The sequence below is a fragment of the Vigna unguiculata genome, unplaced genomic scaffold (genome assembly GCF_037176805.1).
Source record: "Vigna unguiculata cultivar grain cowpea cultivar isolate G323 ecotype 2 unplaced genomic scaffold, ASM3717680v1 ptg000466l, whole genome shotgun sequence".
Taxonomy (NCBI): domain Eukaryota; kingdom Viridiplantae; phylum Streptophyta; class Magnoliopsida; order Fabales; family Fabaceae; genus Vigna; species Vigna unguiculata.
Window position 1 is genome coordinate 20,001 of NW_028197101.1, and position 16,322 is coordinate 36,322.

The window sequence follows — 16,322 nt, forward strand, 5'->3', positions numbered from 1 at the left end:
AGAAAGCCACTAATAGACGTTCAAATAGACGTTCAAAATGTAAGGAACCTTTATTTTCTTCCACAATTTTGGATTAACTAATTAAGGAATGTAAAATATGAAAATAAACGCCTCGGTTCGTAAAATTTGTGAAAAATGTCGATTGATTCGAAGACGAGGACGAATTATAGTAATTTGTTTCAATCCAAAACATAAACAAAGACAAGGATAATATTTGAACAAACAGAAGCTTTCTAAAAAAATAGACTAGATAAAAAAAGAGAGAAAATTATAAAATTATCTAGAATATATATTATTCTATGAAAATGAAAAATCCATTTTTTAAATATTATTGATATTTCAACTTTTAACTTTGATTTCAAAAATTGTATTTGATATTAATCAAAAGCAAATAAAAAGAATATAGAAAAAATCGAATATCAAATTCGAAAAGAATTGGAAAAGGATCCGTTTTTGACATGAAATGGATATCTCCATACCCTAGATCTATCTTATTTTTTTTTTTTTAATGAAATATTGTATTGAAATAATCGAATATGGCAAAATCTATACCTAAAAAAGGTTCACGTAAAAATGTACGTATTGGTTCGCGTAATTATACTCGTAAAATACCAAAGGGAATTATTCATGTTCAAGCTAGTTTCAACAATACTATTGTGACTATTACAGATGTACGAGGTCGGGTGATTTCTTGGTCCTCCGCGGGTACTTGTGGATTCAAGGGTACACGAAGGGGAACACCTTTTGCCGCTCAAACTGCAGCAGGAAATGCTATTCGAACAGTATCGGATCAAGGCATGCAACGAGCAGAAATCATGATAAAAGGGCCTGGCCTCGGAAGAGATGCAGCATTAAGAGCTATTCGTAGAAGTGGTATACTATTAAATTTTATACGAGATGTAACTCCTATGCCACATAATGGATGTAGGTCTCCTAAAAAAAGACGTGTATAAAACTAAAAATAAACATTAAAAATAGTTCAAGAGAAAAAAACAAGTCAAGAGTTTTATCAAAATAATTACTATGGTTCAAGAGAAATTAAGAGTCTCTACTCGGACACTACAATGGAAATGTGTTGAATCACGAATAGACAGTAAGCGTCTTTATTATGGACGCTTTATTCTGTCCCCACTTATGAAAGGTCAAGCCGATACAATAGGCATTGCAATCCGAAGAATTTTACTCGGAGAAATAGAGGGAACATGTATCACACGTGTAAAATCAGAGAAAATACCACATGAATATTCTACCATAATAGGTATTAGAAGAATCAGTACATGAAATTTTCATGAATTTGAAAAAAATTGTATTGAAAAGTAATATGTATGGAACACAGGACGCATGGATTTCTTTCAAAGGTCCTGGATATATAACCGCTCAAGACATCATTTTACCACCCTCGGTGGAAATCGTTGATAATAGACAACATATAGCCAACGTAACAGAACCTGTTAATTTGTGTATTGAATTAAAAATTGAGAGAAATCGTGGGTATCGTATAAAAACATTAAAAAACTTTCAAGACGGAAGTTATGATATAGATGCTAGATTCATGCCTGTTCGAAATGTAAATTATAGTATTCATTCTTATGTCAATGGGAATGAAAAACAAGAAATACTTTTTCTGGAGATATGGACAAACGGAAGTTTAACTCCTAAGGAAGCCCTTTATGAAGCCTCCCAAAATTTGATTGATTTATTTCTTCCCTTTTTACACGCAGAAGAAGATAACTTTCATTTAGAAAAAAATCAAGACAAAGTGACTTTGCCCCTTTTTACTTTTCATGATATATTGGTTAAAGATAAACTAAGGAAAAATAAAAAAGAAATAGCATTGAAATCTATTTTTATTGACCAATTAGAATTACCTCCCAGGATCTATAATTGTCTCAAAAGATCCAATATTCATACATTATTAGAACTTTTGAATAACAGTCAAGAAGACCTTCTGAAATTTGAACATTTTCGCGTAGAAGATGGAAAATCTATATTGGACATTTTAAAAATACAAAAGTATTTTGCATAAAATTGAAATCTATTGACATAGGATTTTTTCAAATTGATTTTTTTTCTAAACTCAAAATGAAAGGTCAAAATATGTAATTTAAATATTTAGAACAAATCCTAATGGTCAGAATATATCTAAAAAGGAATAGATGTATCTAGGGATTAGTAGGTTCAGAAAGAATTCTCCCTAGATATACAATACAGATGTCATGATATTTTATTTCAAAATGAATTCAAAATGAAACCAATCTTATAATTTTAAAAAAGACCTAACGTTAGGGATTTCTCAATAGGTAATGTTGCTCCAATACCTAACCAAAGGGCAACTACAGTACCAATCAAAAAGATGGTAGTTGCTACTGGGCGGCGAAATGGATTTTGGAATTTATTAACATTCTCCAAAAAGGGTACTGTTAATAATCCCGTAGGTACCGAAACCATTAAAAGAACGCCCAATAACTTATTGGGCACTGTACGAAGTATTTGAAATACGGGAAAAAAATACCATTCAGGTAGTATTTCCAAAGGAGTTGCAAAAGGATCCGCAGGTTCCCCAATCATGGATGGTTCTAGAACCGCTAAGCCTACGTTACAGGCAATAGTACCTAGAATTACTACTGGAAAAATATATAAAAGATCGTTAGGCCATGCGGGTTCTCCATAATAATTATGACCCATTCCCTTAGCCAATTTAGCTCTTAATACAGGATCATTCAAGTCAGGTTTTTTTGTTATTGGGATAGGTGAATTCTTATAGATCCATCCTCCAAAAGAACCGGATATGATAATTTTTCATCATCCGGCTCGAGCACTAATCAAATTTTTCTTCAACTGTATCTATAGAATAAACTAGAAAAAAATGTATGTGTTATCCACACATATATGAAGATTCTAAATAATAAAAGAAACTTGATTCTATTCTCTTTTTCCAAAGTTACCATTTTTTATTGAAAAAAAAATTAAGTTCTTTTTAAGTAAATTTTAGTAAACGCTCAATACCCGAGTAGACTTTTCAAGTTGATAATGCTTTCTGGGTGATCTCAAACTTTGCAATTGTTATCCTATCAAAAAAAAATCTTGATACTTTTTATGTACAAAGAATTTACTTGTTACTAATATAACCTAACTTGCGTTGTTCTTTAGATCTACTTTGTTCACTCCAATAGTATCAGAAATCAAATCAATGCATAGGAAATGAATGCGTTGTCATACTATATAGAATTCAGACTATATCACATCACTTCTTTTACTGGATCTTATGGAGCCTGTTGATGCAGAATAAAATCGAGTCTGATCATAGAAAAGATTCTCTTCAAGTAAAACCAGCCTACCCTCTCTGTAAGAGCCTTGCTTGGTGGTTGGAAAAAAGACACATTTAATTGTAAATTATAATGTGGCAGATAAGATAAAGTCATATATCTGCGCGGCCAAATAAATAGTTCAAGTCACACACTCCCATAATCCATTTTTTTTGGAGAATTCCCTTCAACTATTTTTGTATGTAAAAAAAATTCAATTTTTGTTAAGTTGAAGAAAAATATCTAAATACATGTTTTATTTTGTTTTATAATCCATAATTGTAGCAATGAAAAAAAATCCTCCCCAAAATACAAAATGATAATGAAGTGATTACAAATATCTATGACCCATATTCACTATAAAGGACCAGAAATGCCTTGCTTACGTATCATTGAAAAGTGCATTAACATAAATACAGCAGTAAGAAGAGGTAATACAAAAGTATGCAAACTATAAAAACGAGTTAAGGTAGATTGGCCCACACTGGAACTTCCGCGTAATAATTCTACCAAAGACGATCCTATTACAGGAATAGCTTCGGGTACGCCTGTTACTATTTTTACTGCCCAATAACCAATTTGATCCCAAGGTAAGGAATAACCAGTTACACCAAAAGATGCAGTTAATACAGCCAAAACTACACCCGTAACCCAAGTTAATTCGCGAGGTTTTTTAAAACCACCTGTAAGATACACACGAAATACGTGTAGAATCATCATTAAGACCATCATACTTGCCGACCATCGATGAACTGATCGGATTAACCAACCAAAATTAGCTTCAGTCATTATATATTGAACAGAAGCAAAAGCTTCAGTAACGGTTGGGCGATAATAAAAAGTCATAGCAAATCCTGTTGCTACTTGGACTAAAAAACAAGTAAGTGTAATTCCCCCTAAACAATAAAATATGTTCACATGAGGCGGAACATATTTACTGGTTATATCATCGGCAATCGCCTGAATTTCAAGACGTTCTTCGAACCAATCATAAACTTTATTGAGATAGGTAACCCAAAGGAACCCCCCCAGAGAACCGTATATGCGAATTTCATCTCGTACGGCTCAAACAAAAATACCCAAATATTGATTGTAACAAAAACAGATATCCGTAATAGAAAGTTTGAAACTGCTTTATTTAATCCTATGATTCTAATTTTCTCTTACGATAAAAAAGAAATAAAAATCCGAAAGCTATTCTTTTTTGTTATAATGCCAAAATATCAAGTCGGCGCACCCGTCTTTATCGTGATCTTTTAAGGCCTCTTGAATATTCTTTACTTCTTTTTATTTGTATAATGTGAATTTACTGCTGTCTTCTTTATTCTTGAATTTTTATTATTGATAAGGATTCTCTTGTTAGGACCATATGAATGAATAAAAAAAACCTCAGATTCATACTAGAACCACGATGATTCAAAACAATTTTTAATCGAAGTCCAAAAATTCCCTGAGTAAGAATTGCTGGATCATCACTTCTTCAATGAATAGATAAAATATAATGAAAAAATTCAAGGAAAGGTTTGTCCTTTGCTCAAAATAAAGACAAACTGGAGAAGCTTGAAAGAATCAAAATTTTTCAATATATTTTTAGAACTCTTTGAAAAGGTTTTTAAATCCAGTTGCGAGGTCTAAATATTTAGTATGAATCATAGTATTAAGATTTTTAGAATCTATTTTCTATATTCCGTGCTCCAGATACTAGATTAAATATCTGACGGAATAAAACCATCTATATCAAGATGACAGACCCATTTTATGTTCTGTACTTTCAATAGGACCAATTAAAACAAGTCACACACTCATATTCCGGAAATACAGAAACAAAGAAATTCTACGATCAAACTACCACATCAACATGGAATAGACTAAGAAACAATAAGAAACCTAAAGGCTTCACTTTCTATAAACTAATTACTCGATTCTTGTGAATCTAATTGATAGAAATTCCGTCCAATAAAATGGACGAATTATAAATCTCCAAAATAATAGATAGAAATATCGCAAATAGAGCCATTGCAACACCCATCAAAGGAGTAGTTCCCCACCCCGGGGCTACTTTACCATATTCTGAATTTAAAGGTTTCAATAAATTCCCTACAACAGTTCGTCTTGGACCAGATCTAGAATTATCCTCAACGGTTTGCGTAGCCATAAATACTCTTTTTTATTCATTTAGATCTGTTGACTTTGTATACCATTCCGCTGTAAATATAAGGATCTTATCCTATAGATCTATTGTGATCTGGAAACTTTAGAATTAAAATAATGGAAACAGCAACTCTAATTGCCATCTCTATATCTGGTTTACTTGTAAGTTTTACTGGGTATGCCTTATATACTGCCTTTGGGCAACCCTCCCAACAACTAAGAGATCCATTTGAAGAACATGGGGACTAGTTGAAGTAATGCGCCCTCCCTATTGGGGGCTCATTACTTCAATTAAGATAATAAAAAATTATTTGACCTTTTTCGTCGGAACTTTAGGAGGTTCTCTAAAAAAAATCGCGAAAAAAATAATTCCTAAAGTTGAGACTAAGAGGAATGTATAAACCAAAGCTTCCATAAATTTAATCGTGGTTTACAATTATAGCTTTCATACCTGTTTCTTGGGGTGGGGCTCTTTTCGAAAAGAAAAAAAAGAATAAATGCAATGATTCCAATCAAGATTTATCTAGTTCTTTATATGAAATTCAAAATTATAAAAAAGTAGAAAAGAACAAAAGAATGTTATACTACCTGTCTTCTTGTAGTTGGATCTCCAAGTTTTTGGAATGCTCCAAATTCTACTTGAGCATCTAAATCTGGGTCGATACCAGCAAAAACATCTCTGAACAAAGTTCTAGAACCATGCCAAATGTGCCCGAAAAAGAATAGCAGAGCAAATGAAGCATGCCCAAAAGTAAACCAACCCCTTGGACTGCTACGAAAAACACCATCTGATTTCAAAGTAGCACGATCTAATTCAAAAATTTCCCCCAATTGAGCACGTCTAGCATATTTTTTCACAGTAGCGGGATCACTATAACTTACTCCATTAAGCTCACCACCATAGAACTCAACAGTTACACCTACTTGTTCGACACTATATTTCGATTCTGCTCTTCGAAAAGGAACATCGGCTCTAACAATTCCGTCCCCATCTACTAAAACAACTGGAAATGTTTCAAAAAAAGTAGGCATACGACGTACAAAAAGCTCATGTCCTTCTTTATCTCGAAAAATGGGATGTCCTAACCAACCGACGGCTATTCCATCTCCATTGTCCATTGAACCAGCTCTAAATAACCCCCCTTTTGCTGGATTATTTCCGATGTAATCATAAAAAGCTAATTTTTCAGGAATTTTAGACCAAGCTTCTGATAAATTTTGATTTTCGGCTAGCCCAGCACCAACTCTTCGATATATTTCTTGCTGGAAGTATCCCTGATCCCATTGATACCGAGTAGGACCAAATAATTCAATGGGGGTTGTTGCTGAACCATACCACATAGTTCCAGCAACGACAAAAGCTGCAAAAAAGACAGCAGCAATACTGCTAGAAAGGACAGTTTCAATATTTCCCATACGTAATCCTTTATACAGACGTTGGGGTGGACGCACACTAAGATGGAAAAGACCCGCTAATATGCCCAACGTTCCTGCCGCAATATGATGAGAAGCTATCCCCCCCGGAACAAAAGGATCAAAACCTTCCACACCCCACGCGGGATTTACGGATTGTATCCTTCCAGTTAGTCCATAAGGATCAGACACCCATATTCCGGGACCATACAATCCTGTTACATGAAATGCGCCAAAACCAAAACAAGCCACCCCTGCAAGAAATAAATGAATTCCAAAAATTTTTGGCAAATCCAAAGAAGGTTTTCCAGTACGTTCATCACAAAAGATTTCTAGATCCCAATAAACCCAATGCCAAATAGCCGCTAAAAAGCACAAGCCTGAAAACACTATATGTGCTCCGGCCACACCTTCGTAACTCCAAATACCCGGATTCGTTATAGCCCCTCCTGTGATATTCCAACCGCCCCACGAATTAGTTATTCCTAAACGAGTCATGAAAGGTATAACGAACATACCCTGTCTCCACATTGGATCAAGAACAGGATCAGAGGGATCAAAAACTGCTAATTCATATAGAGCCATCGAACCGGCCCAACCAGCAACTAGAGCTGTGTGCATTATATGAACAGAAAGCAAACGGCCCGGATCATTTAAAACAACAGTATGAACACGATACCAAGGTAAACCCATGAAAAAATACCCCTTCAACAAAAAATAGACACTATGTAACTTTATTGCACTGGAAAAAAATGAATATAGCCTTTCAGTAGATTCTCTTGGAAAATGGAACAATCATATTTGTCGAAATCAAAGAAACAGATTTATTCTATACCGGATAAGTAACAATACGCAATGGTGGGGAGACGAAAGGGGTTGACAACTTTCTCTATGACTATTTAAATAAGTAAATGCAGACATATTCGCTTATCACCCCAATGACCCATTTATAACAACTCGACTTTATTTAGTCTTCTTTTTTATAAAAAAAAGCAATATTAATATAAAATCAAGTAAATCTTTTTTAACACGATAAGCTAATTCTTACGTTTCCACACTAAAGTGAGATATATGACTTTATTATTTGTCCATTTTATGCCCATTGGTGTTCCAAGAGTACCCTTTCGAACCCCCGGGGATAAAGATGCATCTTGGGTTGATATATAGTGCGACTTGTCAGATATAGTAGGTTATATGGGATTTACCCGTTTTCTCCCCCGATCGAGATATCCCCGCTTTCACCCCCAAAAGAGAATGATGAAATCATAAAGATAAAAAAATGGGGAGCGTGAAGTGTAATGAAGTACTATTCTATCGATTTTTTCATTTTTAGATAAAATTTCCAGATTATTACTCGAAATTATGAATAATTTATGGTTGGCTTAATTGGACCAATAAAATCAAGTACCCAGGCTCTGTGTAGAAAAAACCAATTGGTAATATTTCTACGATCACTACTTCTATCATATCTATATATTGTATTTTACAAAAAACATTAATAAATTCAGAAAAGGAAGAAGTTCTAACAAAAATACATAGTTTTGGACTATTTGTTCTATATGTGCAAATCCAAATCGGGCAGATCTTTACTCAGAGTAGAAAAGAAACCTAAAAGAATTGAAAAAGTCCATTCAGAAACAAGAAAATTACATTGTGATTCGGCTTCGATCTCGATGAAAGCAATACATCAATGAGAAGATAGTTCACTAAATTAAGTATATTCTTCTTTTTTTTTAGTTCGAAGAAATCCATTAGAAAAAGAGAAAGATTAAAATCGACACATTGATTCCTTTTTTGCTTATATAATTTTTGATGAACTGTATGCATCAAAAGGTGCATGTACGGCTTTTAAGGAAAAAATGGAATCCTAATCAATCGACTTTATCGAGAAAGATTACTTTTTTTAGGTCAAGATGTTGATAGTGAAATATCGAATCAACTTATTAGTATTATGATATATCTGAGCATAGAGAAAGAGAATAAAGAATTGTCTCTGTTTATAAACTCTCCGGGGGGGTGGGTAATACCTGGAATAGCTATTTATGATACTATGCAATTTGTACAACCAGATGTACAGACAGTATGTCTGGGATTAGCTGCTTCAATGGGATCCTTTCTTTTGGCAGGAGGCACAATTACCAAACGTCTTGCATTTCCTCACGCTTGGCGCCAATGATTCTTTTCTTTGAGAATATATAGAATAGATATCTATCTATATATACTATACCTTCGCCATAAAAACCAAAGTAATAATAGCATGGTATTTTGAATTCCATATGCAATTTTTTTGAATCATTTAATTATATATAGAAAGAGTAGTATGAAAAAGAGGGTATTTTCCATTTTATCTGATCTATAAGAAACCTAGTTTCATTTTAGTAGTGTCGCATACTTTTTTGTTTTTTTTCATACCAGAAAGCTTGTAACAATTTTTATTTGAATCAGAAGAAAACTTAATATATGAAAAAAAAAAGAAACTTTTGGATTGTTGAATACCAAAATGATATAAAAAACAACGGAACCATCGTAGTATTTAAAAATAGATTCAAAAAGAAAGTTGGTTATTCTATTGTTTATTATTTAAGGATCCGGATCCAAAAGACCTAGTAGATTTTGTACTTCTTTTTTCTTTGATAGAAAAAAAGAAATTTGTAAATGTAGAAACAAAATTCATCGAAGAAAATACTCTACTCTATCCATAGAGGAAAAAATGAATTGCATAAGTACAAAAGCCGTATGCATCAATACGCAGAAAATGCTTGTACGGTTATTGAATATACTTTTTGCCCTTTATCTTATTTGTCTTTGTCCCTTTTCTGTTACCTTTATTTTGGGAATAAAGACAATCTTTAGCAATCTACCAATATAGTAAAAAGAATTCTAAAAAGATTTATCAAGATAAGGGAAATACTACTTAAGTGATATAATCAGGGTAATGATCCACCAACCTGCTAGTTCTTTTTATGAGGCACAAGCGGGAGAATTTGTCCTGGAAGCGGAAGAGCTACTGAAAATGCGTGAAACTATCACAAGGGTTTATGTACAAAGAACGGGCAAACCTTTATGGGTTATATCGGAAGACATGGAAAGGGATGTTTTTATGTCAGCAGCAGAAGCCCAAGCTCATGGAATTGTAGATCTTGTAGCAGTTGAATAAAAAATTGGTGGCAAAGGTTATTCTAATTAAATACAAGATTGGAAATTTAATTTTTTACTCTATCTTACTTTACATTTTAAAATAAAATCTCTAAGAGTTAATCTATTAATATAGTATATATAATTAATATAGGCTATAAATAAGGAATATAGAATATAAGTAATTCACGGTTAGGATAGATCTAAACCTGCTCATTATACAAAAATATAGATATATATAGTACGACTTACCATGCCAACTATGAAACAACTTATTAGAAACACAAGACAGCCAATCCGAAACGTCACAAAATCCCCAGCTCTTCGGGGATGCCCTCAACGTCGAGGAACGTGTACCAGGGTGTATGTGCGACTCGTTCAGCTTAAATACTAAGAAAAAACAAATTAAAATTTTTCAGTATTGGTAATCAGTTAAGATAGTGTGAATGCAAAAACTACATTCACACTATCTTAACTTAATATATAATTCTTTTCTATATAATTATATAATTCTTTACATTCTTCTATCTTGTATAAAATTTATGGTTTCGATTGGTGCAAAACCAATAATACACATTTGCAATTTCATATGAGAAGGACTTTCCCATCGGTAACAAAAAAAAGTTACCCGTTAAGCGGAGAAAATACTATTTCAATTAAAAATAAAGTATGTCCTTAATGAATGTATTTTGATGGATTTTGTAAGAATGGAATAAGAGGGTCAGCTACCCAGCAAATTTTCATAATTAAATACCGTTACTATAGAATTAGATTTGGTTGTGAAAAAACCTACTTACTCAATATTGCATGGGTAGAGCCACAGAGTGTGAACTGTACAAGTTAACAATAACATTCATTAAATGAATCAAAAATGAAAATAAAAAGGCTCCGGTGTATAGAGAGGACCTGGTCATTTCTAAAAAAAATCATAGAAACGAAGGAACCCACCAATTCATTATAAAAATATGTGTCCTATTTCATTTACTATTTTTATTTTATTTGATATCTAGTATCTATACAATTTCTGATTTTGAGGTTAAATGTTTAATATAAAAAATCGTGGTTGGGGCGGTTATAGTAGCAAGAGCCGTTGGAATTTTTTTTTATACATCGGAAGAATCCATTTTTGTTATTAATAGACTAGGAAGAAAAAAAGAATAACTGAAAAATGAAAAAGTTATTCCTGAAAATATCATTTATTAAATGACCAGAATTAAACGAGGATATATAGCTCACAAACGGAGGACAAAAATTCGTTTATTCGTATCAAGTTTTCGCGGAGCTCATTCAAGACTTACCCGAACTATTACTCAACAGAAATTGAAAGCTTTAGTTTCGGCTCATCGGGATAGAGATAGGAAAAAAAGAGATTTTCGTGGTTTATGGATTAGTCGAATAAATGCAGTAATTCGCGAGAATCAAAAAGTATCTTATATTTATAATAATTTAATGAATAGTCTATACACCAAGCAATTGCTTCTTAATCGTAAAATAGTTGCACAAATTGCTATATTAAAAGAGAATTGTCTTTTTATGATTGCCGATAATATCATAAAAACTTAAAACCCCTTATTTACTGCAGGAAGGTATAGACTAGAAATTTGTTTATTTTGATAGCTTTATCATACGATAAAGCTATCAAAATAAACAACCATGCTTAAAAAATTATTCTTCGTTACCTATTATCTTTTTTATTCCAACAAAAAAATCAAATGGAATTATCCTAATTTTGAACAAAACATCAATCCATGTTTAATTCGAATCTAAATTCAAATTGGATTTCGAATTTTTAATTTCTATTTTTTTTTCTTAAAGGAGTAATTTTAGCAGTCGACTCGCTTTTTTCAAATTGTTTTTCGTTATTAAGAAAAGGTAACGAAGATAAAATACGAGCTTGTTTTATAGCAACAGTAATTAATCGTTGTTGTTTTAAGGTCAATCTATTTACACGTCTAGATAATATTTTTCCTTGTTCACTAATAAATCGACAAATTAAACCCATGTTTTTATAATCAATTCAAACGGGGGCAAACGTCTACGAAAAGATCGCTTGGATTTAATAAAGAGTCGCTTAGGTTTTTCCATAGTTTATTTATTCCTATTCCAAAAATAACATTGATTTAAATAAATATAATTATAATAAAGGATTTGTATTTTTTTTCTTCTTTAGCATATGTTGTTATATAACGACGGGGACATCATTTCTCAATTCCAATCGACTAGGCGTATTGTGTCGATTCTTGTTAGTAATCTATCTAGAAATACCGCTTTATTCCTTATTTAGACTCTTTTTATCACAACCAGTACCTTCAAAAGAACACTTACTCGGATATCTTTACCCTTGGACATGACCCTCCTTTGGGTTTTTAATTCACTTATAACTCTTTCGATTCGAATCTAAGAATCTAAGAAAAAGATGAAAACAACTAAGATAAGATAAAAAAGAAGAATTCGAAAAATTATGAAAGATTTCGTTCCAATTTAATTGAATCTAGTACAAAAAGAATACAAGGATCTGTAACTATATTTCGTTTCAAATTGCCAGGTATTTTCGTTTTTTTAAAGTATTTTTTATGATATTGTTTGGCCCCAACCTATGGATTTCTGCTTTCACTTTCTTTTTCATAGGGAATTGAAATTAATAATTCAATTCCATTGAAGCCTGGACCAGATCCCGATCCCGAGTGTCACTCCGAATTTCAATGAGGCCAATTTAATCTTTCGTCTTTATCTTTCCTAAAAAAAAAAAAAAGAAGAGTAGGTTAATTACACATATTTAATATATAATTGGACCTTTCATCTTTCTTCAACCCCTTCCCGTGTCAATAACTAAAATTAAAAAAAAGGGGAATATCAATGCATCTGGAAAAAAACGATTGATCTCTATCAATAGACCCGCCAAAGCCCCGAACCATAAAGTACTTACTACTGGTGCCACGGAAAGATATGTTTTTAGATCTCGCCATTTCAAATCCTCCTTTCTTTTTATTATTTAAGTATTTTTTCTCTGTTGATATATATCAACAGAGAAAAATGTGGAAAACAAGACAAAGATTCTTTACAATAACACTATAAACAAATGGAAAAGGGATGTAGCGCAGCTTGGTAGCGCGTTTGTTTTGGGTACAAAATGTCACGGGTTCAAATCCTGTCATCCCTATCCCTAACAATTACTTATTCTATGATATTCCGTATTCTATAATATTCCATATTCTATGAGATGAGGCAATAAACCGGGAACCTGTGAAGACGAATTCCAATTGAACATACATACTGAATATCTATATGCAAAATGGATTTGGATCATATAATTTTATGAAAACAAAACGCTCTTAGTTCAGTTCGGCAGAACGCGGGTCTCCAAAACCCGATGTCGTAGGTTCAAATCCTACAGAGCGTGATTCTAGTATTATTCGCCTGATAATTACACTGAAATAACTTGAACATTCAAAAGAAAGGTCTGAATTTTATCCTTGTCGATTAGGATTTAACTAAATAAATAGGGAATCACAAAAAAAGAGACATTAATGAATCAAAGATCCAACTGATCACCTCGTCGGTATTGTAAATATGCAGTTACAAATAATCCAGCCAAAGTAATAGGAATTAAACCTAACACGATTCCAAATAGAAAAACTTCAATCATTTTTATTTGTTCGAAAAGTAAAAAGAAAGGTAATATAATATCTAGCCTTAAACATAAATCTGTATTGATCATAAATCTCAACGATCGAGAATTGTAAATTGACATAGTAAGGAATTCTAGAATGTTCTTATACCAAAATTTACTATTCCTCTCAAAATTACAAATCAAATAAGTCGTATTTTACTAAGACCAATAAATAGAGACGAGGTTTTAATTAAAACCGATAGTAAAAAACCGAAATAACTAGTGATAGTGGGCATATAGTAACTAAATTGAAATATGTTCGTTCTTTTTATACATATGTTTATAAAGCACTTCCCTAAATTTCCATTTTTGAGAGAAAAAAGAAGATAAAAAATCCTACTTGAAAAGATACAATTCAAAATTGGCAATTCCTCAATAAATTCAATTATTAGAGACGAAAAAAAAAAAAAGAAATAGAGTAACATAATTTAGAAATAAATTCCTCATCTGTTACATCTACCCATCCTGTGATTTCAAATCAACATACTTCTTAATCAACTCAGGAATTAAGTAAACTGATCTAATGAAAATATTTAGTATTATTCTATAGATATCCAATAGAATTCTGTTTATATTGGAAAAAGAAAAGAAAAATTATGAATATTCAAACAAAGAATAATAACTCTGTTATTTCATTTTATTTCACTTTGAATTAATGTAGAAGAAAATAGAAAAAAAGATCTTCAACAACCACAAAAATATATTTATTGATTTGGCAATAATTGAATTATTAAAATAGAAAATCTACTTATGATTATCTACTTTATTAATTATTAGAAACCCTTTTCTCATATTCCGATTTTAATGGATCTTTAGTTTCTAATCCAAAACTAATAATTTGAAATGTTAAGAACCTTCCTTTTATACTATTACTCTAAAAATTTAATATAAAAAAAAATTTTTATATACCCAAACTTTGCAAAATTTTCTATCGGATTTTTGACTACATAGAGACAATCAATGAAAAAAGAAGAAAAAAATCTAGTACTAAAATTTTACACTGATTGTGAAATTTCATTGCTCTGTTATGAAGAAGGATAGCTATACTGATTCGGTATACTCAAAAGACACCGTTGGTACAAAATGGACGATCTAACAAGGATTCTATTTCAGTAAATTTCGCCTTACTGATCTCGTCTTTTATGGACTCGATCCCCCCTTTGTGACTGTACAAGAAGATGTGGAGTTCAAGATGTCTGGAAGCACGGGAGAACGTTCTTTTGCTGATATTATTACCAGTATCCGATACTGGATTATTCATAGCATTACTATACCCTCCCTATTCATTGCAGGTTGGTTATTTGTCAGTACAGGTCTAGCTTACGATGTATTTGGGAAGTCCCCGCCCAAACGAGTATTTTACAGAGAACCGACAAGGAATTCCATTAATAACTGGCCGTTTTGATCCTTTGGAACAACTTGATGAATTTAGTAGATCTTTTTAGGAGGCTCCAATGACTATAGATAGGACCTATCCAATTTTTACAGTACGATGGCTAGCTGTTCACGGACTAGCGGTACCCACTGTTTCTTTTTTTGGGATCAATATCAGCAATGCATTTCATTCCAACGATAAACTAATTTGAATTATAGAGCTATGACACAATCAAACCCAAATGAACAAAATGTTGAATTGAATCGTACCAGTCTCTACTGGGGGTTATTACTTATTTTTGTACTTGCTGTTTTATTTTCAAATTATTTCTTCAATTAATTAGAATTAATAGAAGAAATAGGAATAGTCATAATATATATATTAAGAATTCTTTTATCCCATTCGGAAGGATATCATTTCATAATTATCTATGACTGTTTGTATAATGTCTTTAGCATGACTGACTACGTGATTAAATGTGGAGGAAAGTGGGATAAATGGCCGATACTACTGGAAGAATTCCTCTTTGGATAATAGGTACTGTAACTGGTATTACTGTGATCGGTTTAATTGGTATTTTCTTTTATGGTTCATATTCCGGATTGGGCTCATCTCTGTAGTAATCGTATTCTATTTGGGTTTTTGAAATGAAAGTGTAAGAACTGAACAGGGATCCACTCTTTCTTTGACGAATGCAAGTGGATCCCCCTTGAGTTCTTAAGAATTCTAATTTTTTTCATATAAATGACTACTTTCTTCCGATGTTTCAAAAAATTCCATTTCATTCTTTTTTTTTATTTGTTCACTACATATTATTTTACATATTATTTATATACCATAAAAGATTATCTGGCAGAAAGATTCTAAGTTGGAAAAAGAGAAACTAAGATATAGGATTTTTCAGGAAGGGATTCAAAAATAGTATTTTATTGATATTTTAGAATATTTCTATTTCAACACAAACAAGAAGGAATAGGAATCGGACTCTAGGAAAAGGACAAAGAAAAAAAAAAAAAAGAAAAAACAAAGAATCCCCCTTAGAGTAACTTTTCGATATTTGAATATATATATATATTTTCTATTATACAGATATTATACAGAATATAATTACAAAAATTATCAAAAAAATTGAGTTATTTTTACGAGTTTAATATGTTGATAAATACGCGGAACTAAAATTCATTTCGAACAATTGAACCTTCTCAAATTGTTTCTTCTTAAGAACTAAAAAGATTTGTGCTAAAATAATAGATGCCAAGAAGAACAAGAGACC

General features: G+C 32.0%; 2 non-coding genes across 2 annotated transcripts; both read left to right on the forward strand.

Annotated features, from left to right (window-relative positions):
• Nucleotides 1-13,090: 13,090 nt before the first annotated feature.
• Nucleotides 13,091-13,164, forward strand: TRNAP-UGG (transfer RNA proline (anticodon UGG)). The gene has a single exon. It is a non-coding gene; the product is annotated as a tRNA-Pro (tRNA).
• A 166-nt stretch (nt 13,165-13,330) lies between these two features.
• Nucleotides 13,331-13,404, forward strand: TRNAW-CCA (transfer RNA tryptophan (anticodon CCA)). The gene has a single exon. It is a non-coding gene; the product is annotated as a tRNA-Trp (tRNA).
• Nucleotides 13,405-16,322: the final 2,918 nt, after the last annotated feature.